The sequence below is a fragment of the Lactuca sativa genome, chromosome 8 (assembly GCF_002870075.4).
Source record: "Lactuca sativa cultivar Salinas chromosome 8, Lsat_Salinas_v11, whole genome shotgun sequence".
In the NCBI taxonomy this organism is placed as follows: domain Eukaryota; kingdom Viridiplantae; phylum Streptophyta; class Magnoliopsida; order Asterales; family Asteraceae; genus Lactuca; species Lactuca sativa.
The window spans coordinates 337611969-337625249 of record NC_056630.2 but is presented as its reverse complement, the minus strand read 5'-3'; the positions used below and the strand labels follow the sequence as shown (position 1 = coordinate 337625249).

General features: G+C 43.1%; 1 non-coding gene across 1 annotated transcript; it reads right to left on the bottom strand.

Moving 5' to 3' along the window:
* Positions 1-9735: 9735 nt before the first annotated feature.
* Positions 9736-9841, bottom strand: LOC111889219 (small nucleolar RNA R71). The gene has a single exon (XR_002849455.1). It is a non-coding gene; the product is annotated as a small nucleolar RNA R71 (small nucleolar RNA).
* Positions 9842-13281: the final 3440 nt, after the last annotated feature.

The following is a 13281-nucleotide window of genomic DNA, read 5'->3' as shown; positions in this document are numbered from 1 at the left end:
GGGAACATCGGAGGGGATCCGAGTGGACATGGGAGCCGGAGGCGGAGATGTGCGAGCATTACCCGACATTGTTTATTCTAGCGGACTTCAAGGGCGAACTCTAGTTCAAATGGGGGAGAGTTGTAATGCCCCGATTCTCAGGTATTGTTTTAAATAAGATGTTTTGGATTAAGCTCTCCTCGACGAGCTGGTTGCCCTACTCGTCAAGTAGCAGTGGGGTGGGATCGCGGGTTAAGTGACCAACTCGACGAGTCCATATTGGGACTCAACAAGTAGGAGATGGAAAATGAAACCCTAAATCCTGTGGTTTGTACCCTTATTTAAAGGAGCTTCAACCTCCTTTGGCCTCTTTACAGTTCGAGAGAGTCCTTGAGAACCCTAATTCGTGTGTGTGTGCCTTGTGTATGTGTTGAAGCTTGAAAAGAGGATTTTTGGAAGGAGATGACTTGGAGGAGAAGGAGATTGGAGCAATTAGAGTGTTGAAATCAACATCCATCTCAGATATCATCTTCCAGAGGTACCTAAACCATAATTTTCCTTATAGATCACCACTATTGGTTGAGTTTTAGGGTTTTCTTGGAATATCAAGTTGGTATGATGTGCTATGGGCTAGATCTGAAGTTGTAACTTCATGTCTGGACCCTCTTCGGATTCTAGAAGCATAATGTTACAGTTTTGGTCGTGATTGAGGTCCCTCTTGGGCATGAAGCCCCATTAAGAGCTTAGATTTGGCATTTGGAGCATTTAAAGCCATGCATGCATGTAAGGTTTGAAAATTTATGTGATAAGCATGCCCTAGAAGCTTGGATCTATGAGTTGGAGCCGCTGCATGGCTCAAAATAGGTCTGTATGGGAAAAAGGTCTGAATGAACTCGGCGAGTCGCAAGGTTCACTCGGCGAGTCACATGAAGATGGCTGTGAACTCAACGAGTTGGATGAACAACTCGGTGAGTCCAATGATGATTTCTATAGACTCGACGAGTTGAAGAACAACTCGGCGAGCCGAATGAGTTTTCTCCTGGATATGTATGCTTGTGTATCCGTTGAGTTGCAAGGAGGGAACTTGATGGGTAGCCTTAAAGTTTGATCAAGAATTGAAGGATCTCGACTAGTCACCCTAATGACTCGGCGACTTGGAATGGGCTTCAAGGAACTCGACGAGTAGTCGAGGGTACTCGGCGAGTCGAGGTCAACATGGACTGTTGACCTTGATTGAGGACTTTGACTTTGATCAGGGGTTGACTAGTGGGTTATAGAGTACCTTATAAGGTTAAGGATTTACGAGCATATTGTGCTATAGGTGGTGGAGCCTGTGTCAAGTGATCCGAGAGTTGGAGCTTACCTTCTGAGTCGACATCTGCGAGGTGATTTATCCTCACTATATCGATAGGCTCTACAGCACCAAGGCCGGCCCTTTAGTTGCTATTGTGATGGTATGCTATATGTGGTTATGATCTGTTAGATCGGAATCAAGGTAGACAATATGCTATGCTCTCATGATCCGTGTGGATGGGTATGTTAGAGACCTGCTAGGTCGGTACTCTAGTTACGAGAGAATTCTATGATTGATGAACAGTGATAGATACGCTTGATGTTTATATATGCCAGTATATGATAGTTATGCGCACATAGGATTTGCTTGTTCGTTGGCTCCGGGGAGACTGTAGGCCCATGTGGCGGACCAGTCATGCCGAAGGTTCGGGATAGATCCAGATAGACTGTAGGCCCTGCAGGGCGGTCCAGTCAGGCTGATGGCCCAGCATGCATGTTTATTGATTGATTATTACTGATATGGTATTGTCAGTGTGATATTGGTATTTTGGGGGTAGCTCACTAAGCCCTCAGGCTTACAGTTTTAAGTTTATTGTTTCAGGTACTTTAGGAAATCATGGAAAGGCGAAGGTGTGACTGTACCGCTCCTCATCCTTATGTTATGATTTTTGGGACACTCTGATTATAATGATTTGAAAACATTTTGTAAACAATGTTATTTGGTTTTTATTTATGATAGAAAATTTTAAATTTGGCTTAAAATTTATGGATTTTACACCACTGAACTTGAGTCCCAACCGGAACTCTAACTTGGTTCCCGAAACCTGCTATCACGTGACCCCACTGTATCAGTACCGTACCCATGCCCGTGATCAAAGCGTCACAGTAACCCACAAAATCATCTACACCATCTGGCAGGGTGAGAATCGATGCCCCGCACAACCGCAGTCTGAGACTCTCGAAGGCTGCCTGCTGCTCAGTCCCCCAGTGAAAGGCCATCGACTTCTTGTTCAGTCGAGTCAAAGGAACTGCAATCTCGGAGGAGTCCCGTATAAACCTCCGTTAATAATAGACTAGACCCAGAAAACTCCGAATCTCAGTTGGAGACCTCGGAATCTCCCACTGCATCACAACCTCTATTTCGGCCGGATCGGCCAGAATACCCATCTGGATGACAAGGTGCCCGAGAGATTGTATCGCGTGCAACCAGAACTCACATTTGGAGAACTTTACAAAACTCTCTCCCCCACTTAGATTCGGCTAAGTCTTCACATCACGTGGGAATTAAAGGACTCCCAATCCCTCTCACTTTCTAATATCTGATGATGAAACTCTAAGCTTACCAATGTTGGCAACCAATCACCAGTTTAACCCTGAGATCACCCATCGTCTGAAATCTTGAAGAGTACTCTTGAAATGTGGTCCATTCTGTCACCTCAATCCACTTCTCATGCTAACCATTGGAGGCCTTAATTCCCACTCTATTTGACGAATTCTTGTTCCCACTTACAATCTTGAAACACCACTAAACTCTTAACAAGCACACCCGTGCGAAAGCGCATTTCTCTTGAACCTCCAAGGCCCGAACACTCATGCATCTAACACCCGCTACTGACACTACCATCTTCATGATACCAATCCGGTCCAAGCAACAGTAGTGCCTTGAACTCCAAGGTTCATCCATAGACAATTGTCGACCATACTTGAACCATGCTAGAAACACTGAATGCTGACTTCACTGAAGAACTATCGCTCAAACCCCAACCAAATATCCTCTAAATGATACTGTTGCATAGATCCCGACAAAGATCTGGAATGATAACGGTACACGCGGAACCCACTCCACAAGATGTGTCCCCCTGTGGGTTCATCAAGGACTTTTCGGCATGTAGGATGGCATATATGACCCTTGATAACCTAGGCACTAGCAGAAAAATGACTCGAGATATAACTTATCCAAACTCACTCATAATTCGAAAGCGATACATACTCCCAACATCAACCTAATAGCAGTAGAACATGACATACCCACAACATCTGTAGGAATCTTGATCACCTTCCGCTGACATAACCAACCCCGCTACACTTCTAGCAGCCTAAACCCTTGGAGTGACAAACTCTCTTGTGCACCTTCCCGTACATGATGCACCGACTCAGCCCTGTTGGCCTTTCACCTGATGATTAGTGTAACACCCGGATTCCCAGGTATATTATTTTATTCCTTTATTTTTGGAGGTTGGGAGGGGACTCGGCGAGTTTGTGTTAAACTCGTCGAGTATGGTCGCGGATTCTTATCCGGGTTCACAGTTGGACTCGACGAGTTCATGAGTGGACTCGGCGAGTCCACGCTGTTTAATGAAACCCTAATTTCTTCGGTTTGGGGACCTATTTAAAGGCCCTTAGGGCCTTCATTTGCGGCTACCAAACCCCAGAGAGAAACCCTAAGAGATCTAGAGTGTTAGTGATAAAGGAGAGAACATTCTTGATCATTTTGTTGGTGTAATTGCAAGAAGGCGGTGACCAAGGAAAGAGGAGGCTGAAGGACGTGCGATTCTAGTGACTTTAGAGTTCATAGACATCATCTTGAGGTATTTATTTGGACCTTCTTTAGATTTGGGGTTGATTCTTAGAGTTAGGGTTTTCTAACCCCTTTAGAGGATGGATATGTGGAGCAATTGGTCCCTTCTCGAGTTTATGCTTTCGATCTAGACTCAAAGAGGTCCAGATACCTTAACCCTTGGAGCTTTATGAGTTATTTTGGGAGCCATGAGCTTAGGATGTTATTTTTGGGGCTAAATCACCAAGTGAGACCATTTAGATGTTATATGAGTGTCAAGGTGTGAACTTTACGTGATTATCATGCTTGGGAAGGTCAGATCTATGGATTTAAGGAACATATCTGACCTCAGGAGGTCAAAGGAGTTTGTGCATGGCATGAACTCATCAAGTATGAAGAACAACTCGGCGAGTAGGGTTAGGGTTTCCCGTAAATCACTAAGTGAGTAGAGTTGCCGAGTTGGGGAAATAAGTTAGTGAGTCGGAGGGGGATTAGGGGGCTGGAGTTTAAGGCGGAACTCGCCGAGTTGTTCTTAAGACATGGCGTGTTGAGTCGGGGTGGCCCCGCGATTCATGCCAGGTGTGTGACTCGTCGAGCAATGGGAGGAAATCGACGTGCCAAGTGGGACTAAAAAGTTAGTGGACATGTGTATACTCGCCGAGTCGCCCAAGTGCACTCGACGAGTCGAGTCAAAGTTTGACTGTTGACTTTTGTTGACTTTTAGGGTTTGGTCAACAATGTGGCCTTTAAGCCAAGAGAGGGGTAAAATTGTCTTTTACCCTTCTGAGGGTGCTAAGATAGGGTTGTTTATAGTATATTTATGAGAGTATTTACTTTATGTGATTAGGCGGAGGCTAGATCGTATTTCTACCGAGTCAGAGATTTACCGAGACATCTGAGGTGAGTCTTCTCACTATGCTTACCTAGTGTGGTAACAGAATTATGTGGCAGAGTAATTTAGAGTTATATGCCAGTGTATTTGCATGTTATTATGTGTTGTGATTTATTGTGATATGTGATAGCATGATTCAGAGTTTACAGAGTTAGGACCAATGGGTCCACAGAGTTATAGGACCAAGAGGGTCCCACGGAGATATTCGACCAGAGGGTCAACAGAGTTACAGCCCTAAGTGACTGATATGTGTTTATGTGGTATTTTGGGGAACTCACTAAGCAATTATGCTTACAGTGTTATGTGTGGTGTTGCAGGTACCAGCGATGATCGTGGGAAGGCGCCGGCATGACTCGTACACACACACACTGGAGTTCATACGTTTTGATCTTGGGGTTTTGTATTGAGATGATGTTGATACAATGTTTTGAAAAATGAATGTGAATGATGCTTTATCTTTTCTTTAAAAAAATTGTTTAAATTTTATGGTGTTACAAGTTGGTATCAGAGCCTTGGTTTGAGGGATTCGGATGCATCTTCGGGCATATCTGAACTCAAACTGAGGATTTGGGAAAATTTTTGATAATAAGTAAAATTTTTGAAAAGAGTTTTGAGACAGACAGAGCAGAGCCGTGTGTACGATCAGCCAGCGCCCGAATGGTGATTTCCCAAAATAGGCTTAGAATAATTGCTATCAGATATGTTATGTTATTCTATATGATGAATTATGATACGCATGCTATAGTAGACTAGGTATTCTTATTAGGACTAGAGTGGCCTCATATATGGTGCCTTAGTCTAGGGGTTTTGCTGCTAGAAATGTTTGAGAGTGTTTAGATAGCAACGAGGTGCTTATGTGATATCTGCTAGTGAGTAGCACATGATTTAAGAAAGTAGAGTGCTTGGAAATTTGGGACTCTGGGTGGAGGACTTGGAATGAGTGCTGAGTCGGTGTGGTCGGTAGTATTGGGCCCGTACTACCGAAGGCACCGGGTCAGTGCGCAACCCAAGTAAGAAGCCTTAGGGTACCAGAAACCAAGTAGGATTGGGGGTATCGAGTGTGGGTATGCTCGATCGAGTCTTTGATATCTTGTGTTGTATTTCAGAGAGCTATCATCGTGGGAATGCGCCACAGACCAGGGACCAGTGGAGGGGGTGTGAGTGATGAGGAGCTCCGCCAGATGATTCATGATGAGGTGGCTGCCGCCATCCGCGCTGAGATTCTAGAGATGTTCGGGTCTATCAAGACCACCCTGATAGATACATTTGACGAGAGATACGTTGCTCTTTCTGATGCTGCTGTTTCTGCGGCCACTGGAGCAGTAGCTGTGGCTAGACCGCAGGGTGGTGATGTGTTGTTGTTCTGGGAGTTCAGCAACACAAAACCACTAGAGTTTGATGGGACCTAGGACCTGATTGCAGTGATGAGGTGGATTTCAGATATTAAGGGGTGTTTCTTTACTTGCTCATCTCCTGAGCATTTGAGAGTCCGGTTCGCGCTGAACCAGCTTCGCTTGGGAGCAAAGGACTGGTGGAAGTTTGTGACGGCGCACTATACGCTTGCTGAGCTTGTTGCAGTGACCTGGGAGAGGTTCACTGCTATGTTTCAAGAGAAGTACGTTCCCCAGGTGGAGAGGGAGCAATTTGCACAGGAGTTTCTGCCCCTCAAGCAGGGTACCGAGTCTGTTACGGCGATTACTCGGATGTTCCATGAGAGGGCGATGTTCTGCCAGAGCACGTGTCCTCCGAGCAGGCACGTATGAGCCAATATCTGAGCATTTTGAGGACGGATATACGGGAGTTTGTGGCGAACTCAACGTACTGGACATTTGCTGAGCTTTAGGAAAATGCCCGGAAGAGGGAGATAGAGCTGGAGACTCAGGCTTGGGAGGAGGTTGAGTCTCAGGGGAGGGATCGGCGACCGACGTAGTCTCAGCTGGCAGCCAAGCGGGCCAAGCCCGTTGATTCGAGATTTGGGAGTTAGAAGGGCCGCACTTGTGGCAAGTGCGGCAAGAGCCACGATGGGGTGTGCAGAGCGGGGTCTTGCTACAAATATGGCAAGGAGGGGCATATTGCCAGGGATTGCCCCAAGGGGTTTGCAGTATATTTTCACTGCAACCAGACCGGACACCGGAAGGCAGAGTGTCCACAGTTAAGCAGGATAGCCTAGGGAGCACCTCAGCGATCTGCCCCTGCTGCTATCAGAGCTACTGAGAGCCGGCCAGTGAAGGCCGAGGTACCAAAGGCACGAGGGATAGCCTTTCAGTTGACTACGGAGGAGGTCCACACTGCGCCCGACGTCGTGGCTGGTATGTATCCTTTCTTGTATTTATTTTAATGTTGGGACATTGTGTTTATTTTGTCTTATGCGTAGGTACTTTTCTTGTAAATTTTGTACCTGCCTTGGTGTTATTTGACTCGGGTGCGAGTCGGTCTTTTTTATCTTTGGCTTTTAGTCAGCATATCAGTATTAGTCGAGATGTGTTGAGTCGACCTCTGAGAGTTTCCATAGCTGATGAGAGGACGATGTATGCCGCCGAAGTGATCCGAGGATGTGTAGTCGAGATTTTCGGCATCGAGTTTCCGATTGGTTTGGTTTCTATTGCGATGGGAGATGTCTGTGTCATCGTGTGCATGGACTGGTTGAGCAAAGTTGGAGCGGTCATTGATATGTGCATAAGTAGTTAATTATTTAGCATACATTTGTTTTCATTTTTAACTAATTATGTGTATAATGTGGACAAAAGGTACTTAATAATGTTTAAATTTTGTTTTCAGTCCAAAAGGCATGCTTGGGAGTGAAAGGGAACAAGAGGAAGCAATTAGAGACCAAAGAATGAAGAATGAGGGACAAAAGCATTCCTACTCGGCGAGTTCACGAGCCTACTCGGCGAGTCCATTAGAATATTCTAGAAGATAAGTCAAGACTACTGGCATGGGACGGATAACTAGCATCTACTCGGCGAGTTGGGTCTACTACTCGTAGAGTACACCCTGTTTTGTGATAATTATAAATACCAAACTATTATTCGATTGGAAGGGACTTCTGATGTTTTTGGAGCTTCATCTGCGATTGAAGAACCCTTGGAGGAGCTAAGGAACCCTAATATTCAATCCTTGGAAGAATCAAGGCAATTAGGTTAATCATTCCACTTAGCTTTAGGAATTAAGTATGTTTAGCTTAGTTAAATCTAATTTTGAGTTTGTTTTTATCATGACGATGAACTAAATTCGTTTTGTTTCTGTTGGGGATGACTAATTTACTCCTATGGTTTAGAATATACTTGATGATTGATTGTTATTTGGTGATTTTATTAAATTAAGTTTGTTAAAGAACCTTATGCATTAATGACAACTATTTTCCGTTAATTGGAAGGTAATTAAGCTGCATGAACATCTCTTAATTATTAACCCCATATGTTATGTGAACACTTGATCATATGCTTAAGAGTAATGAATATGAAATTAAGATTAATTAGAGAATGGGTAAATTAATGTGTGAGCTTGTTTGAGAAACCAACAAACAAGAGGTTAATTGAAACACCAACTTGATTAACTAATTACAAATCTTATTTAATCAAAACAATTGAACTAGGGAATTAATTAGTTTAAACAATTGGCCACTGCTTGAATTGATTAATTGTCTAAGGGTTAGGAGTAATGACCATGAACCTAGCCACTATAGTTAGTAACCAATAATAATTAATTTATCATTTAAATAACCATAGGAGTGAATTAGTTGAACCTAAACAGAAACCCTTTAATAAATTTGGTGAATTTGTCATTTGCTTTAATTGTTTACTTAGTTAATTGTTTTAAGTGCTATGTTTAAGTTTCTAGTCTTGTAAAACTAGAGAAAAAAACCCTTTAGTTTTATTACTTGTTTAGTTAAAATTAGTTATTAGATTAATTTTCGTTACCTGAGTTCGAAACCGTACTTACCCAACTATACCACTAAAAGACAGGTTCACTGCCTTTGTGTGCTTAATTTATTAACTAAAAGTAGGATTAAAACTAGTTCGTTTTACACACATCAAGTTTTTGGCACCGTTGCCGGGGAACGGTACTAAATAGTTAATCTAATTTCTAATTTTTTCGATCCTTTGAGTGAGTTTACTGGCGCAAAGTTAATTTATTGCAGATTAGTAGTTAGTAATTAGGTTTTAGCATCTGTTTTAGTTTTATACTTAAGCTTAGAAGTTTTTTCAAAATTTCACTGCTACTCGCCGAGTGCATTCGCACCTACTCGGCGAGTACAACAGTATTTCAGATCAATTTTCGTTTTTTTTAGTACACTTTTTTGTTCTTTTTACATTTTTATCTTGTTTATTTCAGGACATTCATGACCAGAGGATCAAACACCCCGCTGGTACCCCCATTTGAAGATCCCGAATCCGCATTGATAAGGAACAAAGGAAAGGATGTGGACAGCTCGAGTACACCAAAGAAGTCACCTTTGTCCAATTTGAAGACTGTTTTTGGGAAGAAGAAGAGCAACAAATCAGGAGCATCCAGCGAATCTTTAGCAAGCGAAGACCGGATCAAGGAAGACACCGAGTACGACACCGAGGAAGAAGAAGAACCCACATACGGGCACGACTCCGATTCCGGCGACGAGTTAGCTCTTACCATGGCTAACAACTATGAAATCCCCACGGGGGAATGGAAGAAGAGGATGCGCGACGACACTGGCCCGGGACTTGTGCAACCCGCAATTCCTGCGACTGCTACTTTTGAGCTCAAGGGTCATATCCTAGCTTTACTTAAAGAAATACCTTTCTATGGAAAAGACCACGAAGATGCTTAGAAGCATTTGGATGAAGTCAATGATGTAGCCGATTACTTCAATGTTCTAAATGTGCCTCGCGAGACTCATCTACTTCGAATGCTTCCGGTGACATTCAAAGGTGCTGCAAAAGACTGGCTCAACTCACTTCCCCCCGGATTAGTCACCACATGGGCCAAGATGAAAGAAGAATTTATTGATCACTTCTGCTCACCTTCCAAGATAGCCAAACTGAAGAAAGCAATAACTAACTTTGAACAACAAGCTGGAGAATCACTATATGAAGCTTGGCAGAGGTACAAGAGCATATTAAGAAACTGCCACACCATGACCTAAATAGCCAGCAAGAACTCTCCATTTTCTATGATGGAGTCAATGTCACAACCAGGCAGTTACTTGACTCGCAAGGCTCGCTGACAAAGAAGCCACCCCCGGTGATCAAGGAATTAATTGAAGAATTCTCTGAGCACTCTAGAGAGTACCACAACCCAAGAAATGATGTTACTAGGGGAGCCGCATATGCAGCTACTGAAGACTTGTCCGCGGTCATGGCTATGCTAAAAACCATGGATAGGAGGATGGATAAAATGGATCAAACGATCCATGCTATTCGGGTGGGGTGTGAAAACTACAATGGGCCTCATCTTACTAGAGATTGCGACTTGGATGAAAATGGAAACAAGAAGGTGCAAGTTTGTTACTCAAGTGGAGACCGATATGATGAAGATTGGCGAAAACCAAAGAAAGGGTGGCTCCCATATGAAGAGTACAAGAAGGCTAAGGAGGAGAAGTTCAGGCAGAAAGGAAGAGGGTTTTACCAAAAGGAAGAGTCGGCACAAGAAAGAAAACCAGGTTTGGAAGAGATGCTTACCAAATTTGTAGCTGCTTCAGAAAAGAGACGTAGTGGTCATGATATTGCAATTCAAGAAACAAGGACGATGCTTAGAAACCAGCAAGCATCTATTCACAACATAGAAACGCAGCTAGGGAAACTTGCTCAACAAATCAACCAAAGATCCCCGGGCGAACTCCCTAGTAAAACCGAAAATAATCCACGAGGCGTGCACATAAATATAGTTACAACCAGAAGTGGGAAAATAATCACTCCTCTGGCCCCTATTCAGAATGAAGCACCCAAAGACTCACAGAAGGAGGAAGAAGAAAATCAAGCAGAAAATCATAATCTTCAATCTGACAGCTCTACTCACTGAGTACCAAATATGGACTCGGCGAGTACACTGCCAAATTCGAAGGAACATATCCCTGAAAAGCTGTATCAGCCTCCAATGCCATACCCAGCCCGAGCTAAGAAGGAGAAACAGGAACAGGAGTACCAGAAGTTTCTAGATCATATCAAGGCTCTTCAAATCAACATACCCTTCATTGAAGCTGTCGCCCAAATGCCTAAATATGCTAAGTTCCTTAAGGAACTTCTCACTAATTAAAGGAAGATGGAAGAAGTGAAGAAGGTGGTCCTCAATGAAAAATGCTCAGTTGCTATGATAAATAAGCTACCAAAGAAGAAGGGTGACCCGGGAAGCTTAACTCTACCTTGCCCATTTGGCAACTTGGCTACCATTCATGCCTTAGCCGATTCGGGAGCAAGTGTGAACCTAATGCCATATTCATTCTTTAAGAAGTTGGATCTCCCGCAACCAAGGCCAATTCGCATGGCAATTCACTTAGCAAACAAGACAGTCACTTTCTCAAGAGGCATATGCGAAGACTTACTAGTCAAGGTGGACAAATTCATCTTTCCCTCGGATTTTATAATTCTAGATATGGAGGCGGATCCTCAAGTCCCGATCATCCTCGTAAGACCCTTCCTCAACACTGCGAGTGTTATAGTAGACATGAGGGATTCAAAGCTTACTTTGCGGGTAGGTGATGAATCTGTAACTTTTGGGGTTGATCAAGCCATGAAGTATGCAAGGAACAGTGACGACACGGCGTTCTCAATTGACATGCTAGACAAACTATTAGAGAAGTGCATAAGTGAAGATTCCAGCAAGTCCACAATTTTTGATGAAGAATTTGATGCAGAAAGAAACTTAATGGAGATCGAAAGGCTACTGGAAGAAGCTGAATTTGAAGAAATAGTCAAGCAAACTGACAGCTCTACTCGCCGAGTAGGGCCGATCTACTCGCCGAGTTCATCCTCAGAAAAATCAGAAGTCGTGAATACAACTACCAACTCGTCGAGTACCTTACCTGCACTCGGCGAGTAAAACAGTCAGAACCAAAAATCTGAGCTCAAAAAGTTACCAGAACATTTGGAGTATGCTTTCCTTGAAGATGGAAACCAAAAGCCAGTAATCATAGCCTCTGACCTGTCCAAATTTGAAAAGGAAAAGCTCGTGCAAGTGTTGAAGAAGCGGAAGCGGGCCATAACATGGAGCATCACCGACATTAAAGGAATAAGCCCATCTTATTTCTCTCACAAAATCAATCTGGAGGAAGCAGCAAAGCCGGTTGTACAGCACCAAAGAAGATTAAACCCGAATATGCAAGAAGTAGTCAAGAAGGAAGTAGTTAAACTCTTAGATGCGGGAATTATCTATTCCATTTCCAACAGTCCGTGGGTGAGTCCGGTCCAAGTGGTGCCCAAAAAAGGAGGGATGACGATCATAACCAACGAAAAGAAAGAGCTAATTCCGACACGAACGGTAACCGGTTGGAGAGTGTGCATCGATTATCGAAATCTAAACGATGCCACTCGTAAAGACCACTTTCCTTTACCTTTTATTGATTAAATGTTAGAAAGATTATCGGACCATAGTTACTATTGCTTTCTAGATGGATTCTCGGGTTATTTCCAAATACCCATAGACCCAATGGACCAAGAAAAGACCACATTTACTTGCCCCAGTGGGACTTTTGCTTATAGGCGTATACCCTTTGAGCTATGCAATGCACCCGTGACTTTTCAAAGGTGTATGACAGCCATATTCCACGATATGGTGGAAAAATTCATGGAAGTTTTTATGGATGAATTTTCTTTTTTTGGATCTTCTTTCCATGATTGTCTCACAAATCTTGACTTAATGCTTGCTAGGTGTGAAAAAACCGACTTGGTCCTTAACTGGGAGAAATGTCACTTTATGATTAAGGAGGGTATAGCGTTAGGCCATAAGGTTTCCAAAATGGGAAGTGAAGTGGATCGGGCAAAGATTCACACCATTGCCAAATTACCCCCACCAACTAATGTGAAGGGCATTAGAAGTTTTCTAGGACACGCGGGTTTTTACCGGCGTTTCATAAAATATTTTTCCAAAATAACCAGACCTCTAACACAATTACTATTAAAAGATGCACCATTTAATTTTACTAAAGAGTGTTTAGAGGCATTTGAATTTTTAAAGGAAAAATTAACTAATGCCCCGATCATTGTTGCACCAAATTGGAGTTTACCCTTTGATATTATGTGTGATGCTAGTGACTTTGCATTAGGAGCTGTCCTTGGACAAAGGGTTGATAAGAACTTTCGACCCATATATTACGCTAGCAAGACTCTAAATCCAGCCCAAGAAAATTACACCACCACGGAAAAAGAATTATTAGCTGTGGTGTATGCTTTTAATAAGTTCCGTCCTTCTTTAGTTTTATCTAAAACAACCGTTTTTACTGACCACTCTGCTATCAAGTATTTATTTGCCAAACAGGATGCAAAGCCAAGAGTGATACGATAGGTGCTACTCCTTCAAGAGTTTGACATAGAGATACAAGATAAAAAGGGAATGGAGAATGTAGCAGCTAACCACTTGTCAAGGCTTG